The sequence below is a fragment of the Colias philodice genome, chromosome 18 (genome assembly GCF_061535455.1).
Source record: "Colias philodice isolate Cphi_HAF_F1 chromosome 18, ilColPhil1 Martin Lab GWU primary, whole genome shotgun sequence".
Classification (NCBI taxonomy): domain Eukaryota; kingdom Metazoa; phylum Arthropoda; class Insecta; order Lepidoptera; family Pieridae; genus Colias; species Colias philodice.
In genome coordinates, this window is record NC_143103.1 from 6,755,957 (window position 1) to 6,771,256 (window position 15,300).

Here is a 15,300-nt window from a genome sequence, read left to right on the forward strand (position 1 = left end):
GTGATATACTTTAACAAAATTCATATACGCAAAGACGCATAGAGTTGCGGCACGTGTCACTTCGAGCACGTCCATTATGCTCGCGACACAGAGAGAAATGAACGAAGGCGAGAGTGAAGATGGATACAACCTCGTGTTGTCTCGCCTTGCTTAACCTCGCTAAACCTCGCCTCGCCTAACCTCGACGAGAGTGAAGAGCTAGCATAATACACTGAAGATTGCACTATGACCATTAACTTGTCACAAGAAAATATAACCTTGAATGACGTCAGTGTTGTTTTTTGTCTCTTTCTGTGGGTGACCACACTGGTTTGTATATTCAGGATTTTTCGAAATAAAAAAAACTAAAAATCATGGTCTATAAATAATAACGACATATATTTTTAACAGTATGTATTTATATTATAATATTACTGGTCAACTTACATGAATAATTATCATCTTTATAGGTACATACCATTTTAATTGGTAGAGAATGATAGTTTTAAATAACGCTTGATAACTTTTGATCTCATACTACGATTTTTTAATTAAAATGAGTGCTACATACATTAAAACATCGTTTTGGTTACTCAAGCTTCAGTCTAAAACTTTTCAATATTCCAAAGGGAGAGTTGCATCGCTAGTGTTGATGTGTGGTAACGATATTACAGTTCTCAGAAATTCGTATGTCTTTCAGGAGCTGTACTTACGGTTACTAATGGTTTCATGGTGGTTAATTATAATATAATTAAAATTACTTTATCAGTTGAGACGCAGTAACAAGAATGTGGTAAATAAAAAGGTATAGCACTTTTCAAAAGGTATTTTTTTCTGGACCGTAATCCTCAGGCTTAAAATGCAAACTGCATATTCTGGCATGTTGATAAATTTTACCCTTGATAGGCACTATGGACAGCCATTTATTTCTTTTTATTTCATTTTTGGAAAGCTGAAATCAGTAAAACAAAAAAAATTTGGTAAGTTAAAAGAACTATTGATTTCTATGTTAAAGAAGAACAAACATAAAACCACATGTGAGTGCAATATAATGATAGTTAGTTCTATGTGTAAATAAATAAATAAATAAATAAATAAATATCGATGTCGTGCGTTGTTTCATTACTAGTATAAATAAATAAATAAATATATAATATAATAAATAAAAAAAAGTAAATCTTTGAAATGGTGTTCTAAATGTTCATCATAATTTTGTTAACTATTACAATATTTTCTCTTCGCTATCCGTAAAAACTCGTCATCATGGTTACCTTACTTGTTAAATTGGTTTATTGAAAAATGATGAAATTATTAGGAAAAGAAGATAGATAGAAGATATTTAGCATGATTGATTACTAAAATGATGATAAAATTGACGATTTTTGCCATGAAAATGATTCTAAACAGGTAAATGTCTTTGAGTATTGAGGAATATTGTAAATAGCGTAAATATACACAGTTTGCCTGTGAAATTTTATGCCAGAATTTGGTGTCCAAAAACTTCTGCAATTTTTCACAATGCAATACATTATTTATATTCGGAAAATATTTATTAAATACGCAACAATATTAACTTAAATATTCGAAGCGACGCAATTTTTTTGACACTTATGCCATATTGTCAAAGTGAGAGTTGCTACAATTTTATTATGGTAACTACCCATAATCAGGGAGTATCGCTTTTTAATAATTGGTTCAGATACTTATTTTATTTAGCATAAATAATAATTGTCTCATCCAACAATGCTTCTGAATGACGTTGTTGGCAATTTATCAACAAACTCATGTACAAAAACTAACCTTTTGCACAGAATATTACAGCATACATAGTAGCCTTGGGAAAACTTCGTATTAACAGTGGCAATACCAAGTTAGGTGTGAAAGTGATAGAACACAACAATTTTCTTGTTACACGTCAAATGTTCATACCGAAATCTCCAGTGTATAAGATATAAGCTTCTTGATGCGTGCAATCAACGTGCAATCGATGCCAACTGTGACAGAAAATTAACAAGTGTTTTCCCCTTTAGGTTGGCATTGATCGAAATGTTTTGTTTATATATTATCGTTAGTAATATTATTAATTGTTGGAAAAAATTTTAAAGCTTTCGTTTCATCGTAGTTTTTTCGAAATAATCAAAGTTAATTCAAATTGTGTTAAAAAATAAATATAAGTATGGATGAAGGTACAAACATTGACTTAAAATAACCGTAAATAGTTTTCAACCAATTATTTATGTATACCACTTTATTTACACATTATTGAGGTTATTGCTAAATGAATATTTTTTTTTCAACAGTCAACACTGAACTTGGCGCAACCTGCTGGTGCATTTGAAAACTAATTCACGTTCCAATTAAGCATCAGCATAATTCGGCATTGTGCGCCACTGAGTCGCATTATGCTCTGCAATTGGAAAACTACCACAATTTTAAAAACTTAACGGTCGGTTTAGGATTTAAGACTTACAGTTCAGTGGTTTCAACCATCGTGATACGCCCTTTCTAACGCTCGTTTATTATCTTCACCTGTATGTTTGTATGTAACGGTCATGTTTGTATGTACCTAACCGACTCCTTTAGACTCGTGATTTTTTAGTTTTTCTTAGCTATATTTATTTACTAGCTTGCGCCCGCGACTCCGTCCGCGCGGAAAAATTAAGAAAAAAAAATTTAGGTTTATTTTTTTTCTACGTATTTTTCCAGGATAAAAAGTATCCCATTTTATGCCCAGGGTAATAAGGTATAATTATACCAAGTTTCATTGAAATCGAACCGTTAGTTTTCACGTGATGCCTGAACATACAGACAGACAGACAAAAATTTTTTTAATCACATAATATGTATTTGGGTTTGGTATCGATCCAGTAACACCCCCTGCTATTTATTTTTTCAATATTTTCAATGTACAGAATTGACCCTTCTACAGATTTATTATATGTATATATATAGATTTATATTATATATATACATCGGTGGATGAACATGTAAGATAAGACCATTAATATGTAGAATACTGCTGTTGCCCGCAGCTTCGCCTGCGAGGAAAAGTTAAATTTTCATGGTACAAACTTTTATCCCCTATTTTATCACCTTGGGGGTAGAACTGATCAAAATTCTTTCAAAGCGGATGCCTACGTCCTGCATGCCAAATTTCATTGTGTTGGGGATACAAATCTATTTTTAGAAGCCTATTTCTGATTTTATATTTCCTTAGCAAGAAACGCGTTGCGTTTAAAAATAACCAAGCATAAGTTTGTCTATTTGAATGCGTTTCAAGCATACAGTCTTCAGATTTGACTTTATGAATAACGTTCCTTACTTTGCTTTTATTAGTTAAAACTTTAGTAATTAACAGAATAATAATTATGTCACACGTGAAGTTAGCTATACGAGTGCGACCGTTTACAGAGAAGTATGTACGAGTACATAGATATGTGTTGTTTCATTGTTGAAGTATTCTATAATAACTACGATGTTGATGATTATTTCAGAATAAAAATATTATATATAACTAGCGGTCCGCCCCGGCTTCGCCCGTGGTACATGTTTACGTTTTCTCTACATAAGAACCATCCTCGTACTTCAAGGAATATAATTAAAAAAGAATTATCGAAATCGGTTCAGCCGTTCTCGAGTTATGCGCTTACCAACACATTTTGCGATTCATTTTTATATATAAGAGAAGATATGTTTTATATTGTAGTTAAATTGTAGTTACTATTAAGTTTGCGTAGATAAAACATCAAATTAAGATGATATCTATATGTAATTGAGGACTTCTTTAAAATTTAGTAGAAGGGGACAGGGAAGTAACAAAGTAAACTTCAGGACATATGTAAAAAAATATATATTTAAATAGATTCTGACATGTTTTAGAGAATTAAAGTCAGAGAAAAGCAGAACGCCTGTCGTTAATGTTGTAGATGAAAATACGGTGACAATAACTAATATAAAAGTGAGTACGAAATTAATAATACCTAATCTTCTAATATTTAAAGAATAATTAATTATTATCTATTAATCTGAAACGTAATTATTTATAAATCTAAATTTTAATATTTAAAGAATAATTCATTATTATCTATTAGTCTGAAATCGTTATATGTATTTATTTATTTTTTAAGGTCAGTGTCTCCGGTGCTGGCGATAGTCGGGAGCGTATACGCTCATACAATGCAGATTATATTATATATGATAGCGTTATTCCAGGAACAAGTCCTCACGATGGATCACAGGAAAAAGTGAGAAGAAAGTCTTTACTTACTAGTGTTTATTTTAATTACTTACAGTGGGTAGCTCGATAAAACTCCATCTTGAAGAAAGTGGCTTATCCTATAAAAAAGTATATTATACTTCTATTTATTTCGTGGTCCTAATTCCTATAAAAAAGTATACTGCTATTTATTTTTGTCTTTACAACTAGAAAATAATATACAAATATTCATTCGCCATCTATGTTTATGTATGTTTGTAATCCATCTAGGTATTTTTATGTCAACAATGGTTGTTTAAAATACATTTTTTTTTGGTCAATTATCTTAGGTATTCAACACGATTGGAAGGCAAGTGCTCGCGAGTGTCTCCAACGGGATTTCGGCTTGCGTTTTGGCGTATGGTCAGAGTGCAACGGGAAAGACTTATACCATGATGGGTACTGAGACCCAGCCGGGACTCATACCGAGATTGTGTATGGCGTTGGGTGAACAAAATATGAATATAACTGTGAGGTAGGTATATATCTCTCTATTGTCTTAATTTATTTCTGTTGTAATTTTTATAAAAGAGATTTTGCCGTTCTTAGTTTGCAATAACAGACAAACATATTTCAAAATTTTAATGTTAATAATAAAGAAGAAGAAGTTTTTAAATACTTCAGTTATGGTGTACGTTAACAAAAATGAAAAATCTTTCAAAGCAATGCTTAACGTGATTAATTTCCGATAAATTCAGGAGGGCCTTTAAATCGTTACCTACTGAATAAAAAGAAAACAAATGATCGTTTTGGAAACTGGAGACGTAATGTTGTGAGGAAAAATAGAAACAAAATTATTTAAACGTTAAGTATTTACGAATAAAGATTCGAGTTGTATCGCGAAATTGAAAGCCGCTCAATTTTCATGAAATGTTATTAGCAATTTTCTATGTATTTGGTAATTTTAAAAGACAGAAAGCAATTTGCGTCTATGCAACGTAAATAATACCAATGGAGGCACCTCACGCGATATGTAGATTTTCAAAATTGCTTCAGCGACACCTTTCTTGAAATGCAATTATAACTTTTTCCTTGGTTCATACAAAATAGAAGTCGAGTAACGGTCTATAAGAAATAGGTTCATTGTTTTCAAACAAATGTTCGTGACTTTAGCGCTTTCGTGAAAAAGTTTTTATATCTCTATCATCGGCACCTCAGTTATATTGTTGGTCGCATCCAATTTAGTGAGAATGGCTTTAAACATAAGAAACGCGTACCCAAGGCCGCAATAGCACGCAAACATTTCACTCTAAATGCTTTATAGCGTTATCTTTATCGATATCTCTCACTTATGTCCGTGCTTATGTGCTTTGTGCATTGATAACTCCAATATGCGTGTATTCATTAGGTACCTACCACGTTTAATGCAAATAGCGGCTGTATCGGTTTATTTTTTTAAGTTTGCTGCAGGCTGCTATAACTAGTGAGCTCTTAACCATTTTAGAATTATATTAATCAACAATATGCAATTTCCATTATCTTAACTCTCACAATTTCAAATCTCTGAATTCCTACGCTACCACAATAGTGATAATAATTATAATATAATCATGCTATACAAAGTAGGTTACTTCCAGTGTTGACTGTTGACTATATGAAAATATCAAATATCTTAAAGTTTATTTTATCTAAACAAAACATAAAAGAATTCCTTATTTATATATTGCCAAGTGATATAAATATATACCTACTTATACTTAGGTAGGTACTCTAGGTACCTACGCGCGTACAAAACGTAAAAGTACCTACACGTCTTCACGATACCATAAATTTCCTAAATGTTATTTTATTTTTCTGTCTCCTATTTTACTGATTTTGTGCATGGTACAGAATGCGATAAATATAGGTATGATGGAGAGATATTTTGTTTCAAAAACGAGCGTCTCACAAATAATAAATCTATATCTTATATATAAAATTCTCGTGTCACAATGTTAGTCTGCATACTCCTCCGAAACGGGTGGACCGATTCTCATGAAATTTTCTGTGCATATCGGGTAAGTCTGAGAATCGGCCAACATCTATTTTTCATATGTACCACGGGCGAAGCCGGGGCGGACCGCTAGTATGTATATAAAATTCAAAGGTGACTGATATAGTGATCTATCAACGCACAGCCCAAACCACTGGACGTATCGGGCTGAAATTTGGCATGCAGGTAGATGCTAGGACGTAGGCATCCGCTAAGAAAGGATTTCCCGAAATTCTTGCGGGAACGGGGAAAAACGGGGATGCACGTACAAAGTCGTGGGCGGAAGCTAGTCAAATATAATAAATGATATTTCAAAAAGTTTATTACAAGCTTTGACATGGGTACATACTACTAACTAACACAAGACATAGGTATTATTATAAAACTACTAATTTGGCTTAGCGATAACAATCGTCATTGAAACTGTTCATTAAAGATTTAAATAGGATCTTTATGTCAATGTAGATACAATAGTTGCTAAGCTGTAACCACAATACTACAATAAGGCTTCATTTTGCACGCGAACATAGTTCTCTGACTTCAGTCAGAGAGTCGCCGCCCGCCCAACAGAATAGAACTAAAAACTCGGGATATAAACAAATCGTAAAGTTTTGCTACACTGTGAATTTATTTTATAATTACAATATTATTTTTATTAAGCGTATTAGCACCCTTTTATATTGTCGACTTTCAGTTTTTTATTAAATACTTTTTTAATTTTACTAAACCTGAAAAATTAGAACAGCAAGTTTATAAAATGAGTACCAACAAATTTAAATTATTTATTATCTAGTTTTTTATGAATATTTCAAGATAACGATTAAAAGTGCAACTTATATTTCAGTTTTTTAGAAATTTATAACGAGCGTGTTCACGATTTATTGGCATCTGACGTTCTCCCTTGTAATTCCCTTCCTCGAAGGAAAGGTAACGCCCGGAAGGATTTAAGGGTCAGAGAGCATCCTCATAAGGGTCCTTATGTACAGAGTAAGTATAAATTGAAATTGTAGATTAATTATCGAATGGTTGTTCAGTTAATTACGATTATTATTTTTCAAGTTCCGTTGGAATAATTGTTATGCCCGTATGTATAAGTACTTACCTATACATATCTATATATGTATATAAAACTCAAAGGTGACTGATATAGTGATCTATCAACGCACAGCCCAAACCACTGGACATATGGGGCTGAAATTTGCCATGCAGGTAGATGTTAGGACGTAGGCATCCGCTAAGAAAGGATTTCCCGAAATTCTTGCGGGAACGGGGGAAAACGGGGATGCACGTACAAAGTCGTGAGCGGAAGCTAGTTTAAATATATAATGTATATAATATGGTCCAGTTAAGGTACGATTAAAATATTAATTTTAAATAAAAACATTAAAACGTTTTAAATAATTTAATACTGTCGTATATCACTAAGTACCTAAATAAACTCTACCTATTTTTACTAAAGAACATACAGTATATACTTTTTAATAGAAAATAAATATTACTATTATTATTCATAGACCTTCGTCGAGTCCTGGTACACGACTTGGAGTCTCTATTAAGCGTAGTAAGTGAAGGCAAACGCAGACGACGAACAGCTGCAACCCGCAGGAACTGCAGCTCCTCCCGGTCCCATGCGGTTTTGGAATTGGCCACACCATTGGCTACTTTGCAACTGGTAGATTTGGCTGGCAGGTGAGAAGATATTCTTTGCTGTGATAATGCGTTTTCTATTAAAATTCGGTGCATTGAAGGATGTGGATTCTTAAAGAAATTAAAAAATAAACTATGTAAATCTGACAGAGACATCATCTAGGTATACTGATTACCGAATTCCTTTTCCTGTGTTTAATTTAACTAAGACAGAAAAATAATTAATATATTTATTATTTTAGTGAAAAAGCTGGTCATGAAGGGTATGCATGTAGTCGACAAAAGGAAGGAGCGAATATAAATAAATCCTTGGTGGCACTCAGCAACGTTATTTCTGCTCTAGGTATGAAATAAAACACGAAAACAATTTTTGAAGTATTATTATTTTATTTAAAAGAAATACAGATTACCTACTTTAACGAATAAGAATAACATATATCAATAATAGTTTCTACATTGCATGAAAATAAATATATTTATAAGGTTACTAGATAGGTACCTACTATTTTTTTAGTCTGTAGAATAATGTTCAAGTTTAAAAATATTACATTGAAATACATATGCAATACCTAAGTGCAATACAATAAACATTTTCTGAATTTTGTCTTTAATTCGTTGTCTCATGTAAAAAAGTGATAACAAATTTAATAGAATGAAATAATTAGGTAGTAAATGATATATCTTATCAAGTAAGTAGAGCTAGTTATTTTAAATTAGAGTTTCTATAGAAAATTAATTAATGTTTATTTATATTATTACTCTGAACATGTTAATATTAACGTCGCCTGATATTCTTTATATCACCCATTTTAGATGTAAGATCTTTGCCTAAAACATATTATTCCGCATCTAATACTCTTAAATAATTTTTATTGAATATAAGTAAAAATATATTATTTATTGTTTCTCATCAGTGAGTGGTGGCGGTCCCGGGAGATTTGTACCGTACAGAGATTCAGCTCTGACTTGGCTCTTGAAGGATTGCTTCACCGGTGGCGCCAATACGTTTATTATAGCAAGTATGTATAAATTTAACATTGCTATATACTCCTATTATAAAGTCTACTAAGTATAGTAATTTTCCTTTATATAAAATTAAAATGATCTAATGTTATATATTAATAAAGCATTTGAATGCCATAAAATCAAAAATATCAAATTCATGATCGTTTTTCGTTTTTTCGTGTCCTTATAACTTTTTCATATATTACATTCAAACAGATTATATTTCTTATACGTCTTTTAAATTTACTTTCTAGCATCTGATAAAATTAATGTGTTTTTTTTAATTGTGTAAAAAAAAAACCTACGTGCTATTACTATCTACCCGTTTTCACAAAGCGGTACATTATCATCTCATAATTTAATTTTTATGATATTATCATCGTATTATTTTAAGGTGGCGTATGCTTTGTTAAAATTGAATTGAATAAAGTGAACGTTTTCAGCTATATCACCAAGTACAGCATGTTACGGGGAATCTGCTTCAACCCTGCGCTGGGCCGCTAGAACCAGGCAGTTACCGCCAAAACGAGCGAATGCTGCCGTAAATCTAATCACTAAGGCAGCTTTACAGGCACAATACAATCAGTTACTTCGAGAACTGACCGAACATTTTATACGCTACGTTAGTTTAACTCATTTCGTAATTTTGTTAGAGATTTGTTTTGTTTATTTATTTTATTAATTGAACATTTTTTTAGGTACCAGAAACAGGAACGCTTTTATTCGATGAGAATCACTGGAAGTTAAATAATACCTCTTTATCTGATGTTGGGCAAGCCGCAGCAAACATAGGGAACATTATGAATTTTTCACGGCCTAAAATGGATGAACAAAATGTTAATTTATCTACAGAATTTGTTGAAGAAATAAATAAGGAAATTGACAAAATGTTTGCACCGCCTTTCGAAAGGGCACGAAGTGGTAGCGATTTAGATATTGTTGCCTCAATCAGACACAAGAAGAGACAGTATAGATCACAAGAAGTTCTTTCCACCAATAAAACATCACAACAATCAACACCAAAGCATAATTTATCAGAAATTAGCCCAAGTGTTAGCGAAGAAAGGCTTGATGAAATAAATAGCATAAAGGCTAAGTCAAATCTGCCAACATCTCTTTTGTACGATAATAATCAAAGAGCGGAAATAGTTGCATCAGTAACAGAGAGGTTGTACTCAAAACTAAAAAGGAATGAAGAGGTAGCTGGGAAGCTGGACGCTAACGTTGATAAGAAATTAATTCAGCCATTCAACGAATTAAAAATTTGTACAAATGCCCGACAACGTCTGATGGAATTAAGTCAAAAAGCTCTAAGAAACAAACGAAGAATTGGCATTCCTGCCTATACGCAAACGAAAAAGTTTATAGTGCGAGTAAAAGATCAAGGAATTGATGTACAAAGTGAATTGCTGCCGTACGAATGCATCAGAAATAATTCTTGTCTGTTTCAACGAGACGTTGGAACTGAAACCATTTCAATAACACCTCGATATAAAGAAGTGAGTGTCGGATCAGATCATGGATATTTGCATTTCAGACACAGTTCAACGATGACTGATAACAGAAATATATTTAAAACATCAAGTACAATGACTATAGACGTTAGTCAAAATGATCGATGCACACAAACATGTATATTACCACCTCCAAGGAGAAAAAGACGGCCAAACCTGCTATCCAAGTACATCAAAAGTATTGAAAATCGTAAAAATAATTCTACAAATACAGCTCCTATCATAAATATCAATATATCTCCGATGTATGATGAGGACTCAGATTCACAAAATTCTGATTCCACAGTAGGGAATGCAGTTCAACCGCAACAGCAACCGCCTTTGAAGACTAAAATATTACCTCCAGATCTATTAACTAATCATAATAATTTCATTTCAAATCCAACCATAGAAAAACATAATGTTGACGAAATTATAAATAAAGACATTGATACTGATGAAGACAGTATAAAAAGTGATAAAACAATTGACAAACCACACCACAAATTAGATGATTTTTCTAATGATGATGATATAACCCTGCCAAGAACAAGTATAGGTGTAGATAATGCAAGGGTAGCTGGTTATTCTGATATGAAAGATATGATATTAGGACGAAATGCAGACATGTATCCTTATAACATAGCTATTTCGCCATTACGAGAAAGAAATGCAAGTGGCCCCAGTATAAGATTTTTAGATAAAAATGCAGAAAGCGACGAGGATTTTGTATCTCTCGAGAATTCAAGCTTTCATTTTGAACGTTCCGAATCAAAGTATTTCAAAGAAATAGATTCTTTCTCATCTGATTCAACTGTTTCTAATGAGATCAACTCAGATTTTGGTCGTTGCAAAAGCAATAATTTTTCAAAGGATAAAAAAAGGAATATTCGTAAGCATTCAAGTTATTCAAATAATATAAACATAAATACGGGTCTAATTAAAAACACATTCGAAGCAACGAAGGGTAAGCTTTATAAGGAATACTTGGGCTTGGATAGAAAAGAAATAAATGATGAGACTTGTTCAAACTGTTCGCTAGATATTATATCTGAACCAACAAATGGAGATAGATTAAATAATATTTATAGAAAACGTGAAATATTATCAAAAGGGAATAACGATGATAAGAATGATACGTTTGAAAATGTTCATAATGAAATCAAAAATTCATGCAGGAGACTAGAGTTTGTTGTAAATAATTATGAAACCTATTTGGATTCTCATAGGAAAAACTATAGAAACAAAGAACATAATATTAAGTCACCTACGAAATACTTACAGCACTTAATAGAAATACGAAAAGGTTTGGTAAAGGAAGAAAAACTGGGTTCAAGTAGCACTGATGACATTAATTGATCCTTCTTCTTTTTTACAATATTCTGGCTATAAATTACAGCAAATTATTTTTAAGTAGTGTCTAAATATATAGATTGATCGAGATTTTTCTGGGCAATTACTACCGTTGTTCGTCTCGTGCACTTGACCAATTTTAAAATTAGTGCATGTTCGATACATGTAGGCAACGATTATTATTAATTCCTAAGAATATAATTACTTTATCTGGACTCTTAAGTTAACGAATTTATATCTTAAAGTTTAATATAATAATAAAATTGGGGAATATGCAAATTTTTGTCATACATACATTTCTACATCACATAATTATTTAGGTGGCTATGTAATTAAAAAAATCATTGTACCTAAAAAATAAATTTATATAGCTAATATAATGGTATTTAATTAAACTAGGTATATTATACTTAATCTCAAATATTTGAAATTACGATAACTTTAAAAATGTAGGTATGACTTATTTTATATTGTAGTTCTACTACTTTTCAACATTTGTCGAAATTTTTTTGCATTTACATATTTGATAATTAAAATTTAGGTTAGGTAATAATAGGTTGGCCTATTATAATTTATCTACTTGTATACAATTTATGCGTAACATAAACATATTGAATATAGCTTAGATATTAGAATTACAAATGATCTTCGTCAAAAAGATGAAGTCATAATATGATAGTGGCATTGCATTTTTTGTTATAATGTTTATAAATAAGTTATTGATGTGTTTTTAAATAAATAAGTTCATAAAAAAGAAACGTGATTATAAGGCCCTTCGCTCATGGAGCTACTCAAAAATGACTGAACTAATCAGTAATTACGATTACAAACCAGTTACAAATTGTATCTCGCATACATGATACAACGCTACTCAAGTTATAAGGTTTTAGTCACTTGTCAATGTTTGCTCGTTCATTTTTATCATAAAAAACAAAGAAACTCGGGAAACCAGTAGCTTGGAGACCGGCACGACGCGTCGCGCGTGATTGGTTGCTAACGCCGAACGCGTTACTCACCAGTTAGTAACTAGTCGCGTCGTGTGCGAATCTCCATAGAACATGTATGGGCTGTGACGCTCAGGCAATTCGTTAGTAATTTGAGTTTGTGACTAGTTCTTTTTGAGTAGCTCCATGAGCGAAGGGCCTTACTCTTAAAATATAACAGCCTAGTGACCTTAACATTTTTACAGAAAGTAAATCATAATAACAAGTATAATATTAATTATTAAGTATAAAAAAGTCTAAATCCCTTTTTATCAAAAAATTTCAATAAGACGAGAGTAAGACGAGAGTAAGATAAGTCGAGAAACTTATAAAACCTAAGAAATGGTTTAGAGAATCATGAAGTTGTAGATAGATATTCATGATTCTTTAAAAATATTTTTCCTTTCTTGGACAATTTTACTGGAACTGATTTTTTTTCATACCGTAAATAGACCGTACTCGTCTTTCCGGGATGAAAAATAGCACGATTCTTTAAAAGTCGTTTTAGAGTTATATTTTAAATCACATTTGTGAGATCGATAGCAAAAAGACTTAATAGTAGGGGAGGCCAAGAGGGGATTTTGGGATTTACTCGAGCGCGTCAGATTACTATAAGGGACGGTACCTTAGCTATTCATTAGTACCTCTAGTCAATATGAGCAGTTATGGTTGGTGGGTGCGCTCAGGGGCCCCGCTGGAAAATTTGAATAATCCATAATTCCCTAAGGTTGAGCTCGAATCGTCAGATTAGCGAAATGGGGACTTCTTATATTGTAATTAACCCCCCCATATATTAGTCTGACGCGCTCGAATAATATTACTTTAATTTTTTACCCTTTCTTCATAGCGATTAAATCGCCACTTAAATCGTCAGATTAACGTATACTTTTTTTCAGTGACGTCCTGGAGCATGCAAAATATCAATATCTAACGCGCTTGAGTATTTCCAAGCCAATTTTTTTCTTTTTTAAATTAAAAAAAATCAAAAAACCCTTCCCCACCGCTAAAAGTGAAAACATTATAGGACCTTTTTTTCTCGCTATGGTCTAATCTACCAATTCTAATAGGTTCCCGTGACGCTCGAGTAAATCCACATTTAGCATCCTGGGCTCCCCTACTATACCATATCTACTGATAATAAAAATTGAAAAATAAACGTATTTAATTTTTTTCCGTATCCAAGTGTGTACGAGTTTTTAATTATTTTGCGGCAAAGTTAGTATTTTGCTACAACTTACTTTCTTAATTAAAGTAGAAATATTTTTTTTTATTTCTGGAATTGTGTTGAGATACCTTTTTTTTTTTTTTTATAGTAGGGAAATCTTCTTAGATACCCCCGGCTCCCGGGGATGGAGCCGTGGTTATGTCGGATTTCTACCGACTAAAACCCCACTCTGTTCCATCGCGCTGCTTTGGACGGAACTGCGGGAACGGTTACGACTCTACCGCGTGTCCCGCCCAGCAGATGCCCGTTTCCAGGCCCACCACTAGAACCCCCCTCGCTGGTGGCTGCTGGAACGAAGGCTTGCGCCACCAACGCGCAGACAATGGATCTTTCCCCGCTCCATCATCCGCGTTCCCCCGAACCTCCGACCCCATCACCGTCCGGCCGGAGGGTGCACGCCGGAAGGTCCTCCGATGTGTGAAATACACGTCGGGGGACCCTCCGGCGTACTTTTATAGAGATTACCTCGCAGCCCCCACCTCACCAGAGGTGGCGGCCCTCGGTCCGGCCCCACGGACCGGATTACGAGTTGGCAGACGGCCGTTTTACAGCGGCCGCCGCCCCACACCTCTCTGCAGGAGTCTCCGCGCGTCATCACAATGACGCGTCGGGATCCCGCCCTCCGCTGCACGGCGTGGCTTGCTAAACCAGCGAGCCCGCCGCGCCGCGACCTCTGGCCGCCATCCACCGCCGCATAAAAGCCGGCTCCTCTCTGGCCCGCAAATAGGACCTCTGCCGTCGGGTCAGTCGAGGCTTTCCAACCCCAACTGCCGTTCAGCGCCACCTTTGCCTAGTGGACACGGGGTCCGCCAAGCCACGACCTCTGGCCGCCATCCCACGCCGCACACAGCGGCCGCTGGGCCACACCTAGCCCTGGCCGTCGGGCCGGTCGAATCTCCCCGACTCTAAACCAGCCGTTCAGCCCCTCGCTGGTCCAATTTCGCTTCACTCAGAGGGCCATAACTCTGAGCTACTGAGCCCCTCCGCCGCGACAAGGCCTGGACCGTTGGGGGGGTGTTGAGATACCTAGCGATACCAAGTTCTCATGTACCTAAACTCACCATGTGAAAATTTGTAGCTCCTTTATTTTAAGTAAATATCAATGTAGTAGGTATGTGTTTTAAAATCCAAGCAGTTGTTGTTTCTGCGTGTATTAAATATTAATCATAAAATACAATATTTTCGCCTTCAATCGATTTAAGCTTTTCAAAGGAAAATAATATTTAAATGTGAACCTTCAATTTACAAAAAAAGCTCAGTACAGTTTTAGACTTTAGTTTTTGTAATGATTTCCTTGTTTATTTGTTCATACTTTATGTGATCATCTAAAAAATTCCAAAAGTTAATTGACCTCCTACTTTATATATAAGTATATTTTGAAATAAACG

At 33.9% G+C, this 15,300-nt stretch overlaps 2 long non-coding RNA genes across 2 annotated transcripts in view; both read left to right on the plus strand.

The window, feature by feature from the left end:
- LOC149480553 (uncharacterized) overlaps nucleotides 1–6,466 on the plus strand; it is a 66,419-nt gene extending 59,953 nt beyond the window's left edge. The window contains exon 2 of the long non-coding RNA XR_016317063.1: nucleotides 6,301–6,466. This is a non-coding gene — a long non-coding RNA (uncharacterized LOC149480553). The remainder of the gene's footprint in view (nucleotides 1–6,300) is intronic.
- Nucleotides 6,467–8,096: 1,630 nt separating this feature from the next.
- On the plus strand, nucleotides 8,097–9,472 carry LOC149480561 (uncharacterized). The gene is made up of 3 exons (XR_016316989.1): nucleotides 8,097–8,196; nucleotides 8,768–8,872; nucleotides 9,302–9,472. It is a non-coding gene; the product is annotated as an uncharacterized LOC149480561 (long non-coding RNA).
- The last annotated feature ends 5,828 nt before the right edge of the window (nucleotides 9,473–15,300 follow it).